Genomic DNA, 16756 nt, shown 5'->3' with positions numbered 1-16756 from the left:
TGCGGCCAATCAGAGGCGGCGCATCCCGGTCTCCCCAAATACCCCCCCGCACCATTCACATTTAAATGCCAGGTTGCGCCTTGTTCTCGCTCCTCCATCCCCGGGCTCAGACATGAAACAAGCTGCGGAGGGAACAGAACAATCTCACGTCTTGGCTTTGTCGGTTTAAGGTGGCGCAGTCGTTCCTTGCAGTCAGCCCGCAGATTTTCCAGGGATACCTAACTGCGGTGGCGCTTTTCTCCGTTTTGCACCGGCTGAGCTGCATTGCACGGGCAGTGACCGGGGTATTATGCTGTCTGATCCCGGGGCTGTCTCTGCGCCTGTCTGAACACCGACCATTGTATGTGCGCGGCTAGCACTGGATCTCCCTGCGTTTTACCTTGCGTCTTGCATTGCACGGGAGAAGATGCAGCAGCCTCCGTCAGCCAGGTACCGGACTCTCATCCATTTGCATTGACCAGGGGGGGTGACATTGGTTTTGGGGGGACTGCACCGGTTTGCTGTTATGACCCTGTATACCCCAGCCAGGGCAGAGTGGCTTTTAGGGCTACCAATACCGACTTCACCACTTCAGTCCCATCGTGTCGCCCTGTGACTCCTTCCCTAATTCTGACCCCGGGGTGCTGCGATGGTGACTTCTTGTTGCAAAAAGATTCATCAGTGCTCGATCTTTTTGTGACCAGTCGCAGCCCCCCTGGGGTCACAGGGCAAGGACAGGGGTCACAGCCATACAGCCCTGACCTTAGTGTCTGACAACCTGTGTCCCCAATAATGCCCCGAGTCGGGGTAATTGTCAGCTCTTATGGAGAAGTCATTGCTACAGAGATAATGGGGCAACTCAAGGGGTTAAATAGACATTTCTAGGCAGAATTGGCAGCAGTGGCCCCCTGGGGGGGGGGGGGGGATTTTACCTCCAGGTTAGACCTGTCGGACGTGCGACTTTTCCCAATAGCATTTCCTATTGTTCTTAAAGAGACAGCGCCCCCTATTGTATCTGCCTGTACTGGGGTCTCACAGCAGCTGTGGCCGGGGCTACCACTGGATGGGTATTGGGATCTCTGGGGGAATTCTCTGATTTTGTTTTCCAAAAGTGCAAATTTCATCGCCCCAGGGAGGTGCAAACGCGAATCTACCTGCAGGCAATGCCGCATGAATATGCATAGAGTGAATACAGGCGGAGGCTGCGAGCAATAGTGATGTCTATGAACTTATTACACCCCATGTACAAGGCACCGAAACATTCCAGAGCAGCACAAAATTATCATCCAAGAGCCAAAAATCTGTCCTGGAGTGAAGAGATAGATAGATAGATAGATAGATAGATAGATAGATAGATAGATAGATAGGAGATAGATAGATAGATAGATAGGAGATAGATAGATAGATAGATAGATAGATAGATAGATAGATAGATAGATAGGAGATAGATAGATAGATAGATAGATAGATAGATAGGAGATAGATAGATAAATAGATAGATATATAGGAGATAGATAGATAGATAGATAGATAGATAGATAGATATGAGATAGATAGATAGATAGATAGATAGATAGATAGATAGGAGATAGATAGATAGGAGATAGATAGATAGATAGATAGATAGATAGATAGATAGATAGATAGGAGATAGATAGATAGGAGATAGATAGATAGATAGATAGATAGATAGGAGACAGATAGATAGATAGATAGATAGATAGGAGATAGATAGATAGATAGATAGATAGATAGATAGGAGATAGATAGATAGATAGATAGATGATAGATAGATAGATAGATAGATAGATAGATAGATAGATAGATAGGAGATAGATAGATAGATAGATAGATAGATAGATAGATAGATAGGAGATAGATAGATAGGAGACAGATAGATAGATAGATAGATAGATAGATAGATAGATAGATAGATAGAAGATAGATAGATAGATAGATAGATAGATAGATAGATAGATAGATAGGAGATAGATAGATGATAGATAGATAGATAGATAGATAGGAGATAGATAGATAGATGATAGATAGATAGATAGATAGATAGATAGATAGATAGGAGATAGATAGATAGGTAGATAGATAGATAGATAGATAGGAGATAGATAGATAGATAGATAGATAGATAGATAGATAGATAGGAGATAGATAGATAGATAGATAGATGATAGATAGATAGATAGATAGATAGATAGATAGATAGATAGATAGATAGGAGATAGATAGATGATAGATAGATAGATAGATAGATAGATAGGAGATAGATAGATAGATAGATAGATAGATAGATAGATAGATAGGAGACAGATAGATAGATAGATAGATAGATAGATAGGAGATAGATAGATGATAGATAGATAGATAGATAATAGACAGATAGATAGATAGGAGATAGATAGATAGATAGATAGATAGATAGGAGATAGATAGATAGATAGATAGATAGATAGGAGATAGATAGATAGATAGATAGATAGATGATAGATAGATAGATAGATAGATAGATAGATAGATAGGAGATAGATAGATAGATAGATAGATAGATAGATAGATAGATAGGAGACAGATAGATAGATGATAGATAGATAGATAGGAGATAGATAGATAGGTAGATAGATAGGAGATAGATAGATAGATAGATAGATAGATAGATAGATAGATAGGAGATAGATAGATAGATAGATAGATAGATGATAGATAGATAGATAGATAGATAGATAGATAGATAGGAGATAGATAGATAGAAGATAGATAGATAGATAGATAGATAGATAGATAGATAGATAGGAGATAGATAGATAGATAGATAGATAGATAGATAGGAGACAGATAGATAGATAGATAGATAGATAGATAGATAGATAGGAGATAGATAGATGATAGATAGATAGATAGATAGATAGATAGATAATAGACAGATAGATAGATAGGAGATAGATAGATAGATAGATAGATAGATAGATAGATAGATAGGAGATAGATAGATAGATAGATAGATAGATAGATAGGAGATAGATAGATAGATAGATAGATAGATAGATATTTTCTGTGCACATATTAGTTTCAGCTTCGTCATTTGGTTTTTATATTTTCTATCTATAATTTTGCACAATGTTTATTCCGTCCTCTGGGGGGCGCTGTTTGTACCTGCACCTGACGTGTAATATGACTGTATTATATCCACTTTCTCTTCATTCTCTTTGTTACATCTGTTTTTGGCACAGCTGGGTTGCTCCCAATCTGACCATGACTACTCCCCCCACTGTGGATGATACTCAGCTTTCCCAGCCTACTGATATCTAGAAGCAATACAAAGCTGCCCAGTTATCTGCTGATATACAGTGATATAGCAGCACAGTGTATATAACGGGGCAGATCTGCCAATTAGGAGTCCTAGAAAGCTGGGTGACATCCACTGTGCGAGGTGTAGTTATGGCCATATTGTTGTTTGGAATGACATGTATGTATCACCCAGCTTTCCCAGAAGCCTCCAACTGAGGTGTGAAAACAATATGTGAAAGGTTAAGTCACTGTTTACACTGTCGTATCTTTATAATCTATTAGATCCCACATGTCTCCATATATACAGAGCAACCAATCCCCTGCTTATACTGTACAGCCACCACCAGGGGGAGCTCACACTACTGCATTCTGCATAGAAGTCAAGAATAACACAGTGTATGCAGTGAGCTCCCCCTAGTGGTGGCTGCAGATACACTGTATACACTGCAGGTGAGGAGCACGTACACTGTATACACTGCAGGTGAGGAGCACGTACACTGTATATACTGCAGGTGAGGAGCACATAAACTGTATATACTGCCGGTGAGGAGCACGTACACTGTATACACTGCAGGTGAGGAGCACATACACTGTATATACTGCAGGTGAGGAGCACATACACTGTATATACTGCAGGTGAGGAGCACATAAACTGTATACACTGCAGGTGAGGAGCACGTACACTGTATATACTGCAGGTGAGTAGCACATACACTGTATATACTGCCGGTGAGGAGCACATACACTGTATACACTGCAGGTGAGGAGCACATACACTGTATATACTGCCGGTGAGGAGCACATACACTGTATACACTGCAGGTGAGGAGCACATACGCTGTGTATACTGCAGGTGAGGAGCACATACACTGTATATACTGCAGGTGAGTAGCACATACACTGTATATACTGCAGGTGAGGAGCACATACACTGTATATACTGCAGGTGAGGAGCACATACACTGTATATACTGCAGGTGAGGAGCACATACACTGTATATACTGCAGGTGAGGAGCACGTACACTGTATACACTGCAGATGAGGGGCATATAGACTGTATACACTGCAGATGAGGAGCACATACACTGTATACACTGCAGGTGAGGAGCACATACACTGTATACACTGCAGGTGAGGGGCGTATATACTGCAGGTGAGGGGTATGTACACTGTATACACTGCAGGTGAGGGCGTATAGACTGTATACACTACAGGTGAGGGATATATAGACTGTATACACTACAGGTGAGGGATATATAGACTGTATACACTGCAGGTGAGGGCGTATAGACTGTATACACTGCAGGTGAGGGGCGTATAGACTGTATACACTGCAGGTGAGGGCGTATAGACTGTATACACTGCAGGTGAGGGCATATAGACTGTATACACTGCAGATGAGGAGCACATACACTGTATACACTGCAGGTGAGGAGCACATACACTGTATACACTGCAGGTGAGGGGCGTATATACTGCAGGTGAGGGGTATGTACACTGTATACACTGCAGGTGAGGGCGTATAGACTGTATACACTACAGGTGAGGGATATATAGACTGTATACACTACAGGTGAGGGATATATAGACTGTATACACTGCAGGTGAGGGCATATAGACTGTATACACTACAGGTGAGGGCGTATAGACTGTATACACTGCAGGTATATGGTGTCATCCATTAGAGTTATACGCTGGCAATTTAGGCAGAACTAGAACTCCAGCATGCGCCACAAGCACAGTGTGAACACTCGGCTATCTGTCCTGAGCTCCGCTGGTTTTATCTCCCTGATCAGGAAATTCTTCTTTATCACACGAGGTCATTGATCGTCATTCTGGGTAATGAGTAGGGGGGAGAGAAAACACAAACACCCCCAACACTCAGACACATGGAAGATTCCGCTCATCGATTCTCCATCCGACCATCAATATACTGAAGTGCTCAGATAGTGGGAATATGAGAATAGTGTGTATACAGTGTATAGTGTGTGTACTATGTGTGTGTATACAGTGTATAGTGTGTATAGTGTGTGTACTACGTGTGTGTATACAGTGTATAGTGTGTATAGTGTGTATAGTGTGTGTACTATGTGTGTGTATACAGTGTATAGTGTGTGTACTATGTGTGTATAGTGTGTAGTGTATGTATAATGTGTGTGTATAATGTGTGTGTATACTATGTGTGTGTATAGTGTGTGGTGTGTATATAATGTGTGTATATAGTGTGTATACTGTGTGTGTGTATAGTGTGTAGTGTGTGTATACTATGTGTGTATAATGTGTGCAGTGTGTAGTGTGTGTATATAATGTGTGTGTATAGTGTGCAGTGTATAGTGAGATGTGATGGATTATTCATCTACAGACTGATCTGCTGTCCTTGATATCACACAGCGCTGGGAGAAGCTGAGATCTCGGCTGCTGTATGTAGTGCTGAGACCTCCAGGCTTACATATACGTATATTATATACTAGCAGGAGGACGCGGCTTCACACGGGTATTTGTCACTTTTTGTTTGTGTAGTGGCCCCATAAGAATTGCCCAGTTTTGCACTCGTGTATTTTGTATGTTGTTTGTGTGTGTCTCTCTGCCCGCGACTTCACCTGCTTGTTGTTGGCGTCAATGATCCGCCTATATTCAGCAAATTGCTGCCATCAATGGTTCGTCTGCTCCGGCATTTCGACAGCCCTTAAGCTGTATTGCTGCCCTCACACTGTGCCTGTGATTGTCCCGGCATCTCAGCAGCTCGCTGGGCCTCCATATAATGAGCGTGTTGTTGGTGTCGATGATCCCCCTCAGCTCCGTTTGAGGAGAACTCTGTGACTTCTGGCTCCTTCATAGATCTCGTTGTTTTAGAATTTTGCAACAAATTAGATTTTCTTTTTCCCACCATGTTTAATATCAGCAAACTGCCAATGTGGAGTAAAGGGGTTTTCCCATCCAGTGTGTCAGCACTGCCTGGAGCAGATCAGATAATATGCAGATGCTTGTACACAATGGACTGAGGGTTAGCTGAGTGTTACATAGAGAGATAACAGACCTGGGACCTGAGATAAGCGGCTGCAGGAGCAGTGTAATATAGTATGTGACCATAAATCCAGAACAGTAGTGAAGCCATGTCATTTACCGGGATACAAAGTAGCCGATGTGTTACTCCAGGTTACAGAGTATCTATGGGACAAATCTCATCCAAATCCGCTCAGTGGTTTATGTGATTGAGGGACAAACATCCAAACTGTCACATGTATAATATTAGTAGGATAGGGTATATATATATACTGTCACATGTATAATATTAGTAGGATAATGTGCCCTAGTGATCAGCGTCCGTCCCCCCGCCAGATACTTACTGATGGTTTATCCCGGCCATATAATACCAATGTCTACCCATCAAAAAATAATATATTACTCCTTAAAGGAACTGTCCATCATACAGGATCCCACATCTCAGCTTCCTGTGACCATGGATTAGAAGGAGAAGATGGCTGAGGGATGAGATTAGTCGTTTCTATCATTGTCAGATTTCTTTGATGCCGTATACGGGTAGTCGGCCCTCGGGGGGATTTACAATCTCACATACAGCATCCTATATCTCAGCTTCCTGCAGGAAAACAGATTGGAGATGAATTGCACCAACCCTTGACCTTGTGCGTTGGTGCTGCAGACGGTGTAGTCAGATCTGGGGTTATTTAGTGTCCTAGTCGGGTGTTGTCACCCCCCTAATACTGATGCTGGATATTACCCTGCGCTCCCCGCGCCCCCCGTAGCCCCCCGCGCCCCCTGCGCCCCCCGCGCCCGCTCCTCAACATGGTTAATATTTCATGTCCCTGGAAATGTAATGCAGATATTCCAGTGCTCGGTGCCAGGAACGCTGTGAGCTTATGGCCGTGTATTTCCCCTGGCACATGGAGGGTCCTCTGGTATATAATTGGCCACCTGTCACAAGCTGCTACCCACAAAGCTGGACCCGCTCCTCCGCTCACTGCCAGACATTCCCTTAAAGGGGCAGGACGGATACAAAAAAAAATACATATTCAAAAAAGAATGAAAAATTTCAAAAATTTCAAAAACTTTCGAATCATAAATGAATCCAATAAAAGCTGCAGGTTGTGGAGCAGAAGGGGGTCAAGCGTCTCAATGTGGAGAGTGCCCAGTAAGCTTCCACCAACACACACGAAAATGCAAAGCCGCAGCGGCCAGACGCCGTCGCCAAATGCCCGCACAAAGCTTCTTTCATGGCTGCCAAATTTTGAAAGTGATTTCCAGGCAGAGACCTTTCATGGCCCGGTGATTGCACAGCGCCCCCTGGTGGAGCACCAATACCTGCACACAAGGGAACTGCATAGTACAAAGCTCTGAGGATACAGCCTGCAGTGTAAAGTAGGGGGGTTGTGTTCTCTATTTCATACAATATGTAATGTGCTCTATGTACACTGTATACTGCCGTACTGTAGTGTCCCCCAACTTGTAGTTATCCAGGTGTTACAAAACTACAACACCCAGCATGTCCTGGTGACCTTGTGATGGGAGCTGTAATCTACAAAAGATGGGAGTGTAATGCGGCACCAGTACCATATCAGCAGAATAGTGAGCGCAGCTCTGGAGTATAATACAGGATAAGTAATGTAATGTATGTACACAGTGACTGCACCAGCAGAATAGTGAGCGCAGCTCTGGAGTATAATACAGGATAAGTAATGTAATGCATGTACACAGTGACTGTACCAGCAGAATAGTGAGCGCAGCTCTGGAGTATAATACAGGATAAGTAATGTAATGTATGTACACAATGACTGTACCAGCAGAATAGTGAGCGCAGCTCTGGAGTATAATACAGGATAAGTAATGTAATGTATGTACACAGTGACTGTACCAGCAGAATAGTGAGCGCAGCTCTGGAGTACAATACAGGATAAGTAATGTAATGTATGTACACAGTGACTGCACCAGCAGAATAGTGAGCGCTGCTCTGGAGTATAATACAGGATAAGTAATGTAATGTATGTACACAGTGACTGTACCAGCAGAATAGTGAGCGCAGCTCTGGAGTATAATACAGGATAAGTAATGTAATGTATGTACACAGTGACTGCACCAGCAGAATAGTGAGCGCAGCTCTGGAGTATAATACAGGATAAGTAATGTAATGTATGTACACAGTGACTGTACCAGCAGAATAGTGAGCGCAGCTCTGGAGTATAATACAGGATAAGTAATGTAATGTATGTACACAATGACTGTACCAGCAGAATAGTGAGCGCAGCTCTGGAGTATAATACAGGATAAGTAATGTAATGTATGTACACAGTGACTGTACCAGCAGAATAGTGAGCGCAGCTCTGGAGTATAATACAGGATAAGTAATGTAATGTATGTACACAGTGACTGCACCAGCAGAATAGTGAGCGCTGCTCTGGAGTATAATACAGGATAAGTAATGTAATGTATGTACACAGTGACTGTACCAGCAGAATAGTGAGCGCAGCTCTGGAGTATAATACAGGATAAGTACTGTAATGTATGTACACAGTGACTGTACCAGCAGAATAGTGAGCGCAGCTCTGGAGTATAATACAGGATAAGTAATGTAATGTATGTACACAGTGACTGTACCAGCAGAATAGTGAGCGCAGCTCTGGAGTATAATACAGGATAAGTAATGTAATGTATGTACACAGTGACTGCACCAGCAGTATAGTGAGCGCAGCTCTGGAGTATAATACAGGATAAGTAATGTAATGTATGTACACAGTGACTGTACCAGCAGAATAGTGAGCGCAGCTCTGGAGTATAATACAGGATAAGTAATGTAATGTATGTACACAGTGACTGTACCAGCAGAATAGTGAGCGCAGCTCTGGAGTATAATACAGGATAAGTAATGTAATGTATGTACACAGTGACTGTACCAGCAGAATAGTGAGCGCAGCTCTGGAGTATAATACAGGATAAGTAATGTAATGTATGTACACAGTGACTGTACCAGCACAATAGTGAGCGCAGCTCTGGAGTATAATACAGGATAGGTAATGTAATGTATGTACACAGTGACTGCACCAGCAGAATAGTGAGCGCAGCTCTGGAGTATAATACAGGATAAGTAATGTAATGTATGTACACAGTGACTGTACCAGCACAATAGTGAGCGCAGCTCTGGAGTATAATACAGGATAGGTAATGTAATGTATGTACACAGTGACTGCACCAGCAGAATAGTGAGCGCAGCTCTGGAGTATAATACAGGATAAGTAATGTAATGTATGTACACAGTGACTGTACCAGCACAATAGTGAGCGCAGCTCTGGAGTATAATACAGGATAGGTAATGTAATGTATGTACACAGTGACTGCACCAGCAGAATAGTGAGCGCAGCTCTGGAGTATAATACAGGATAGGTAATGTAATGTATGTACACAGTGACTGTACCAGCAGAATAGTGAGCGCAGCTCTGGAGCATAATACAGGATAAGTAATGTAATGTATGTACACAGTGACTGTACCAGCAGAATAGTGAGCGCAGCTCTGGAGCATAATACAGGATAAGTAATGTAATGTATGTACACAGTGACTGCACCAGCAGAATAGTGAGTGCAGCTCTGGGGTATAATACAGGATAAGTAATGTAATGTATGTACACAGTGACTGTACCAGCAGAATAGTGAGCGCAGCTCTGGAGTATAATACAGGATAAGTAATGTAATGTATGTACACAGTGACTGTACCAGCAGAATAGTGAGCGCAGCTCTGGAGCATAATACAGGATAAGTAATGTCATGTATGTACACAGTGACTGTACCAGCAGAATAGTGAGCGCAGCTCTGGAGTATAATACAGGATAAGTAATGTAATGTATGTACACAGTGACTGTACCAGCAGAATAGTGAGCGCAGCTCTGGAGCATAATACAGGATAAGTAATGTAATGTATGTACACAGTGACAGCACCAGCAGAATAGTGAGCGCAGCTCTGGAGTATAATACAGGATACGTAATGTAATGTATGTACACAGTGACTCTACAAGCAGAATAATGAGCGCAGCTCTGGAGTATAATACAGGATAAGTAATGTAATGTATGTACACAGTGACTGTACCAGCAGAATAGTGAGCGCAGCTCTGGAGTATAATACAGGATAAGTAATGTAATGTATGTACACAGTGACTGCACGAGCAGAATAGTGAGCGCAGCTCTGGAGTATAATACAGGATAAGTAATGTAATGTATGTACACAGTGACTGTACGAGCAGAATAGTGAGCGCAGCTCTGGAGTATAATACAGGATAAGTAATGTAATGTATGTACACAGTGACTGCACCAGCAGAATAGTGAGCGCAGCTCTGGAGTATAATACAGGATAAGTAATGTAATGTATGTACACAGTGACTGCACCAGCAGAATAGTGAGCGCAGCTCTGGAGTATAATACAGGATAAGTAATGTAATGTATGTACACAGTGACTGCACCAGCAGAATAGTGAGCGCAGCTCTGGAGTATAATACAGGATACGTAATGTAATGTATGTACACAGTGACTGTACAAGCAGAATAATGAGCGCAGCTCTGGAGTATAATACAGGATAAGTAATGTAATGTATGTACACAGTGACTGTACCAGCAGAATAGTGAGCGCAGCTCTGGAGTATAATACAGGATAAGTAATGTAATGTATGTACACAGTGACTGCACCAGCAGAATAGTGAGCGCAGCTCTGGAGTATAATACAGGATAAGTAATGTAATGTATGTACACAGTGACTGTACCAGCAGAATAGTGAGCGCAGCTCTGGAGTATAATACAGGATAAGTAATGTAATGTATGTACACAGTGACTGCACCAGCAGAATAGTGAGCGCAGCTCTGGAGTATAATACAGGATAAGTAATGTAATGTATGTACACAGTGACTGCACCAGCAGAATAGTGAGCGCAGCTCTGGAGTATAATACAGGATAAGTAATGTAATGTATGTACACAGTGACTGTACGAGCAGAATAGTGAGCGCAGCTCTGGAGTATAATACAGGATAAGTAATGTAATGTATGTACACAGTGACTGCACCAGCAGAATAGTGAGCGCAGCTCTGGAGTATAATACAGGATAAGTAATGTAATGTATGTACACAGTGACTGCACCAGCAGAATAGTGAGCGCAGCTCTGGAGTATAATACAGGATAAGTAATGTAATGTATGTACACAGTGACTGCACCAGCAGAATAGTGAGCGCAGCTCTGGAGTATAATACAGGATAAGTAATGTAATGTATGTACACAGTGACTGTACCAGCAGAATAGTGAGCGCAGCTCTGGAGTATAATACAGGATAAGTAATGTATGTACACAGTGACTGCACCAGCAGAATAGTGAGCGCAGCTCTGGAGTATAATACAGGATGAGTAATGTATGTACACAGTGACTGTACCAGCAGAATAGTGAGCGCAGCTCTGGAGTATAATACAGGATAGGTAATGTAATGTATGTACACAGTGACTGCAGCAGCAGAATAGTGAGCGCAGCTCTGGAGTATAATACAGGATAAGTAATGTAATGTATGTACACAGTGACTGTACCAGCAGAATAGTGAGCGCAGCTCTGGAGTATAATACAGGATAAGTAATGTAATGTATGTACACAGTGACTGTACCAGCAGAATAGTGAGTGCAGCTCTGGAGTATAATACAGGATAAGTAATGTAATGTATGTACACAGTGACTGCACCAGCAGAATAGTGAGCGCAGCTCTGGAGTATAATACAGGATAAGTAATGTAATGTATGTACACAGTGACTGCACCAGCAGAATAGTGAGCGCAGCTCTGGAGTATAATACAGGATAAGTAATGTAATGTATGTACACAGTGACTGTACCAGCAGAATAGTGAGCGCAGCTCTGGAGCATAATACAGGATAAGTAATGTAATGTATGTACACAGTGACTGCACCAGCAGAATAGTGAGCGCAGCTCTGGGGTATAATACAGGATAAGTAATGTAATGTATGTACACAGTGACTGCACCAGCAGAATAGTGAGCGCAGCTCTGGAGTATAATACAGGATAAGTAATGTAATGTATGTACACAGTGACTGTACCAGCAGAATAGTGAGCGCAGCTCTGGAGCATAATACAGGATAAGTAATGTAATGTATGTACACAGTGACTGTACCAGCAGAATAGTGAGCGCAGCTCTGGAGTATAATACAGGATAAGTAATGTAATGTATGTACACAGTGACTGCACCAGCAGAATAGTGAGCGCAGCTCTGGAGTATAATACAGGATAAGTAACGTATGTACACAGTGACTGCACCAGCAGAATAGTGAGCGCAGCTCTGGAGTATAATACAGGATAAGTAATGTAATGTATGTACACAGTGACTGCACCAGCAGAATAGTGAGCGCAGCTCTGGAGTATAATACAGGATAAGTAATGTAATGTATGTACACAGTGACTGTACCAGCAGAATAGTGAGCGCAGCTCTGGAGTATAATACAGGATAAGTAATGACAGTGACACCTTCCTCGGACCGCTACCTATTAGAGACATCTTAGAGATGTTCTGTCTCAGTCGTCTTGACATCACAGTTTGGTCCTTGTCGGGGCCGCTTAGTTTCTTACACTCTTCATTGTTCCTGCTTCCATCCCCTCACCTGCTCACTTTCTTCCTAATATCCCCCCCCTGACTGTCCCCATTATCACCCCCTTCAGGTTTATGGCCTCTTTGTCTCTCCCATGTTGCGTCACTGCCCTGTATAATATATGATATCACAGATGTATATGGAGGATTTGTTGGCTTGAGAGTAATTTCTGCTCCTGTAAATCCCGGCACGTTCTATTAATAAGCGGAGGTTGAGGGGAGTCATGGGGTGGGGGGTCCTGCCGCTATTTGCATCCCACAAGGTCTGTATGTCACCACCTACATGACATGTAACAATGAGCTGCGGGCAGGTAACACATCAGGCAGCAGAGGCATGAGTCACGAGAGCGGCCGGCTTCATTATATCCCTGCAAGGAACCGTCCGATGACTAATGACTGACAATCGCCAAATATCACCTCTGTAATATTATTATGGGGCAGAAAATTACATGGGGGCCCCGGGAGCTGAACCCGGGGCCACCCACAGAGTCACCGCTGTCTGATCGCTTCTAGCATGTTCCTATGGTTATAAAGCTGTATTCAGTATTGTGCTGTCGTCCTGTTAGCTCTCAGGTTGCAGACGTCATTGCTTATTCATGTCCCCTACTGGACAACAGAAGTCTAGCAGCAGAATGCAGATCTGGATGTGACTAGAGTGGGACAAGACGTCACTTACAATACAGTCTACCTCCAACTATAGAACGACTATCCAAAAAAGAATACCCCAGGTGGATAGAAGAAACTTTGTAATATATCTGTTTCCTTCGCCATGTATCAGGCTGAGATACTTATTACATAGAAGTCTATGGAGAGGGGAGGCGGAGACTGCTGGAGAAGACACACACTGCTATGTATAAGACTACCACTACACAGAAGGAGGCAACCAATCAATTAACAGCTCCTCCCCCGCCCCTCTCCATAGACTTCTGTGTGCAAGCTAAGAGGAGAGGATTCCTAACAGACCGACAATCTGAATGAAGATAAGAAGCCTAAGACGGAGTGAAGAAGACAGATTTCATTAAGACATATGACAAAGTTTCTTCTATTCACTGATGGAAAGTGGATTTATAGTTGGAGGTCCCTTTAATTCCAAAATATAATGCTAAATAATTTCATTACATGTCGTTGCTTCACATCCCCTTAAATACAGAGTTAAAGGGGTAATCCAAGATTAGACAAACATGGCTACATTCTTCCAATATAGCGCCACATTTTCTACAGGTTGTGTGTGGTATTACAATACTTCCCTACTCATTATAATGGAGCCGACTTGCAGTACCACATACAGCCTGGAGACAGGTGTGGCGCTATTTTATTTGAATTTTGGAAAACTCCTTTAGGCCGGGGCCCCGTGGGGTGTAAAAGCCGCAATTTGGCTACAAAGGAAAGGGTGAGGAAAATACCTGGCGGTTTAAAGTCACTGCAGGGTAGACGGGATTCACAGGCAAAACCTCCTGCTCATACATAAAGGGGGCTCCTAGGATTCCCGACAAGTAAGGGATAACCTGTAGTAAGCGGAATACCCCTTTAAAGGGTCCCTCTAAGGAAACGTTTCAGGCATGAGCAGTCTGGGTCCGGATAAGACACATTGTAATCTTATTTAATCATCTGTTTCCTTCTCCACTCTTTGGCCTTCCTCGAGTCGCTACAAGTCGCTACAATGTTAAATCCATACGGTAACAGTCCATAACGCTGTAAATTATACCAGTATTATAGAAATGGCGACTATGATGAGTTAATAACCGCCCCCGCCCCTGCACATTGTCGTTGCAGAAGTTTCCGTCCCCTGGTTTTCGTGCCCGCACTCCGCGTCCCCTTGTCCGGGCCGGTTACCATACACTGATATTATCAGACCTTCTCAGCTAATTTGCAGGAGCTGAGTGAAAATCGATAGGAAACGCGAGGCGATGCCGGAGATAATGGCGCGATCTGCATGTGACGGAGTCCGCTGATTCTCTAAATGCAATCCTCGGCTCGCAGCGGTCACCAGATTGCAGATCTGCAGGTGACAATTACTGGAGGCGAGAGCAAAATCTATAAAGGGGACACTGGAAAAACACCGCGCTCCTACAGAACAATGGCGGATCAGAAAAAACAGTCACAACAAATGCAACTCGGTAAATTTGGCGCAACTCGCCAAGCCTGTTAGATACGTCTATCCCTCACACATCGCCTTGATATTTTGAGTCAGGTCAGTAGTGATTTTTGTGCGTTTTGCCTCTTCTCTAGACACTTATTAGATGTAAGATGCGGGTGATTATACTGAGGGGTCTCATTATAGGGGGCGAGAACTGGATAGTTGGGTGCACATCTGTATAGGTGACAGACCTACCATAGAGGTAGATGTACAGCTACAACAGGGCCCCGAGTAACAGAGGGCCCATCCAGGAACTGTTTCATCTGCTTAGCACCTCCTTGTAGCCTCCACTAGGGGGAGATCACTGCACACAGATTTTATCAGTTGCCATTGAGTTGTATGCAGTGAGCTCCACCTAGTGGTGGATGAAGGCAGTCAGAATGTTACCATTTATTTCTATGATTGGTTGAAAGAATTTTCCGTGGAAGATGGAGATTGTTATTGCCTTCTAAAAGTCATTTGGTGGCGTTCTGAATTGGAATGGGCCCCTACTGAGTTCTAATAAGATTTCTGTGTACGGCTCTGATAATAGAGACAACATCAATTATGGCGTAATAAAATTATTGAATTGAATCATTTTCCATATAACTTTATTGCTTTGCAAACTCGTTTTAATTTTGTTCTTGTTTTATGCGAAAGCTAGGAACAGGGTCTGAGAGATCCTCAACTATAGCAGAGAGAGCAATGGGGGAGAACCTCTGCTGCAGCCAGGTGGCAAACAGGCAAAGACGAGCAAAAACTGAGAAAGATATGAAAATACATCTCATGAAGGATCTGGTGGTTTTATTTACAGTCTTGTAATAACATTTCATTAATAATTCCACCCCTATCCCGAAAAACAAAAACTGACCTCAATAGCTCATCAATGTTCCAGTCATATTCCACATCAGATCATCTCACCTTGTCCGGATCTCGGTAATAGCGCTGGGAATGGCGCCAAGGTCACTGATTTTTTTACCTCCCATATACATAATTTGACCCCTGAGCTAAAGTCGCGTCGTCTAACCAAAGAAGCAAACCATTATATACCAGCTGGTGCAGCAGATATTATAAATAGCACCCTGAATATTAACTCTTCATGAAGCAACAGCAGCGCACACAGTCCCCCCCCCCCACCCCCATCTCAGCCCTGTGCGATCTAACATGTAAACAGGACATCAATGATTCATGCAAATTAAAACCGACTCCTTACAGCTGATAAATAATGGATTAGTATTGATTGGGAAACTGTACTTAGGATTATACCGTCTGTGTGATGAGAAGCTCAGATATACCGCACCGACTCCTGGAACTTTCCAAAATATGGACAGATCTTCCCGGATTCTAGTAATGATACCAGACAGTCAATGTGGTCAAAGGAAGTCTCATCTATACAGCTAATATGTGTAAGAATATAACTGCTATAATACTGCTCCTATGTACAAGAATATAACTACTATAATACTACTCCTATGTACAAGAATATAACTACTATAATACTACTCCTATGTACAAGAATATAACTACTATAATACTACCTCCTATGTACAAGAATATAACTACTATAATACTACTCCTATGTACAAGAATATAACCACTATAATACTACTCCTATATACAAGAATATAACTACTATAATACTACTCCTATGTACAAGAATATAACTACTATAATACTGCTCCTATGTACAAGAATATAACTACTATAATACTACTTCCTATATACAAGAATATAACTA

The 16756-nt window shown here is 42.7% G+C and overlaps 1 protein-coding gene across 1 annotated transcript in view; it reads left to right on the top strand.

The window, feature by feature from the left end:
• The first annotated feature begins 366 nt into the window (after nucleotides 1-366).
• The window catches only part of LOC142194269 (galactosylgalactosylxylosylprotein 3-beta-glucuronosyltransferase 1-like), a 79906-nt gene continuing 63516 nt past the window's right edge, over nucleotides 367-16756 (top strand). The window contains exon 1 of the mRNA XM_075263291.1: nucleotides 367-429. The gene's annotated coding sequence lies outside the window, so the exon portion shown is untranslated. The remainder of the gene's footprint in view (nucleotides 430-16756) is intronic.

The sequence above is a fragment of the Leptodactylus fuscus genome, chromosome 2, assembly GCF_031893055.1.
Source record: "Leptodactylus fuscus isolate aLepFus1 chromosome 2, aLepFus1.hap2, whole genome shotgun sequence".
NCBI lineage: Eukaryota > Metazoa > Chordata > Amphibia > Anura > Leptodactylidae > Leptodactylus > Leptodactylus fuscus.
Note: the sequence above shows the minus strand (reverse complement) of the source record. Positions and strands in the feature narration are given on the sequence as shown.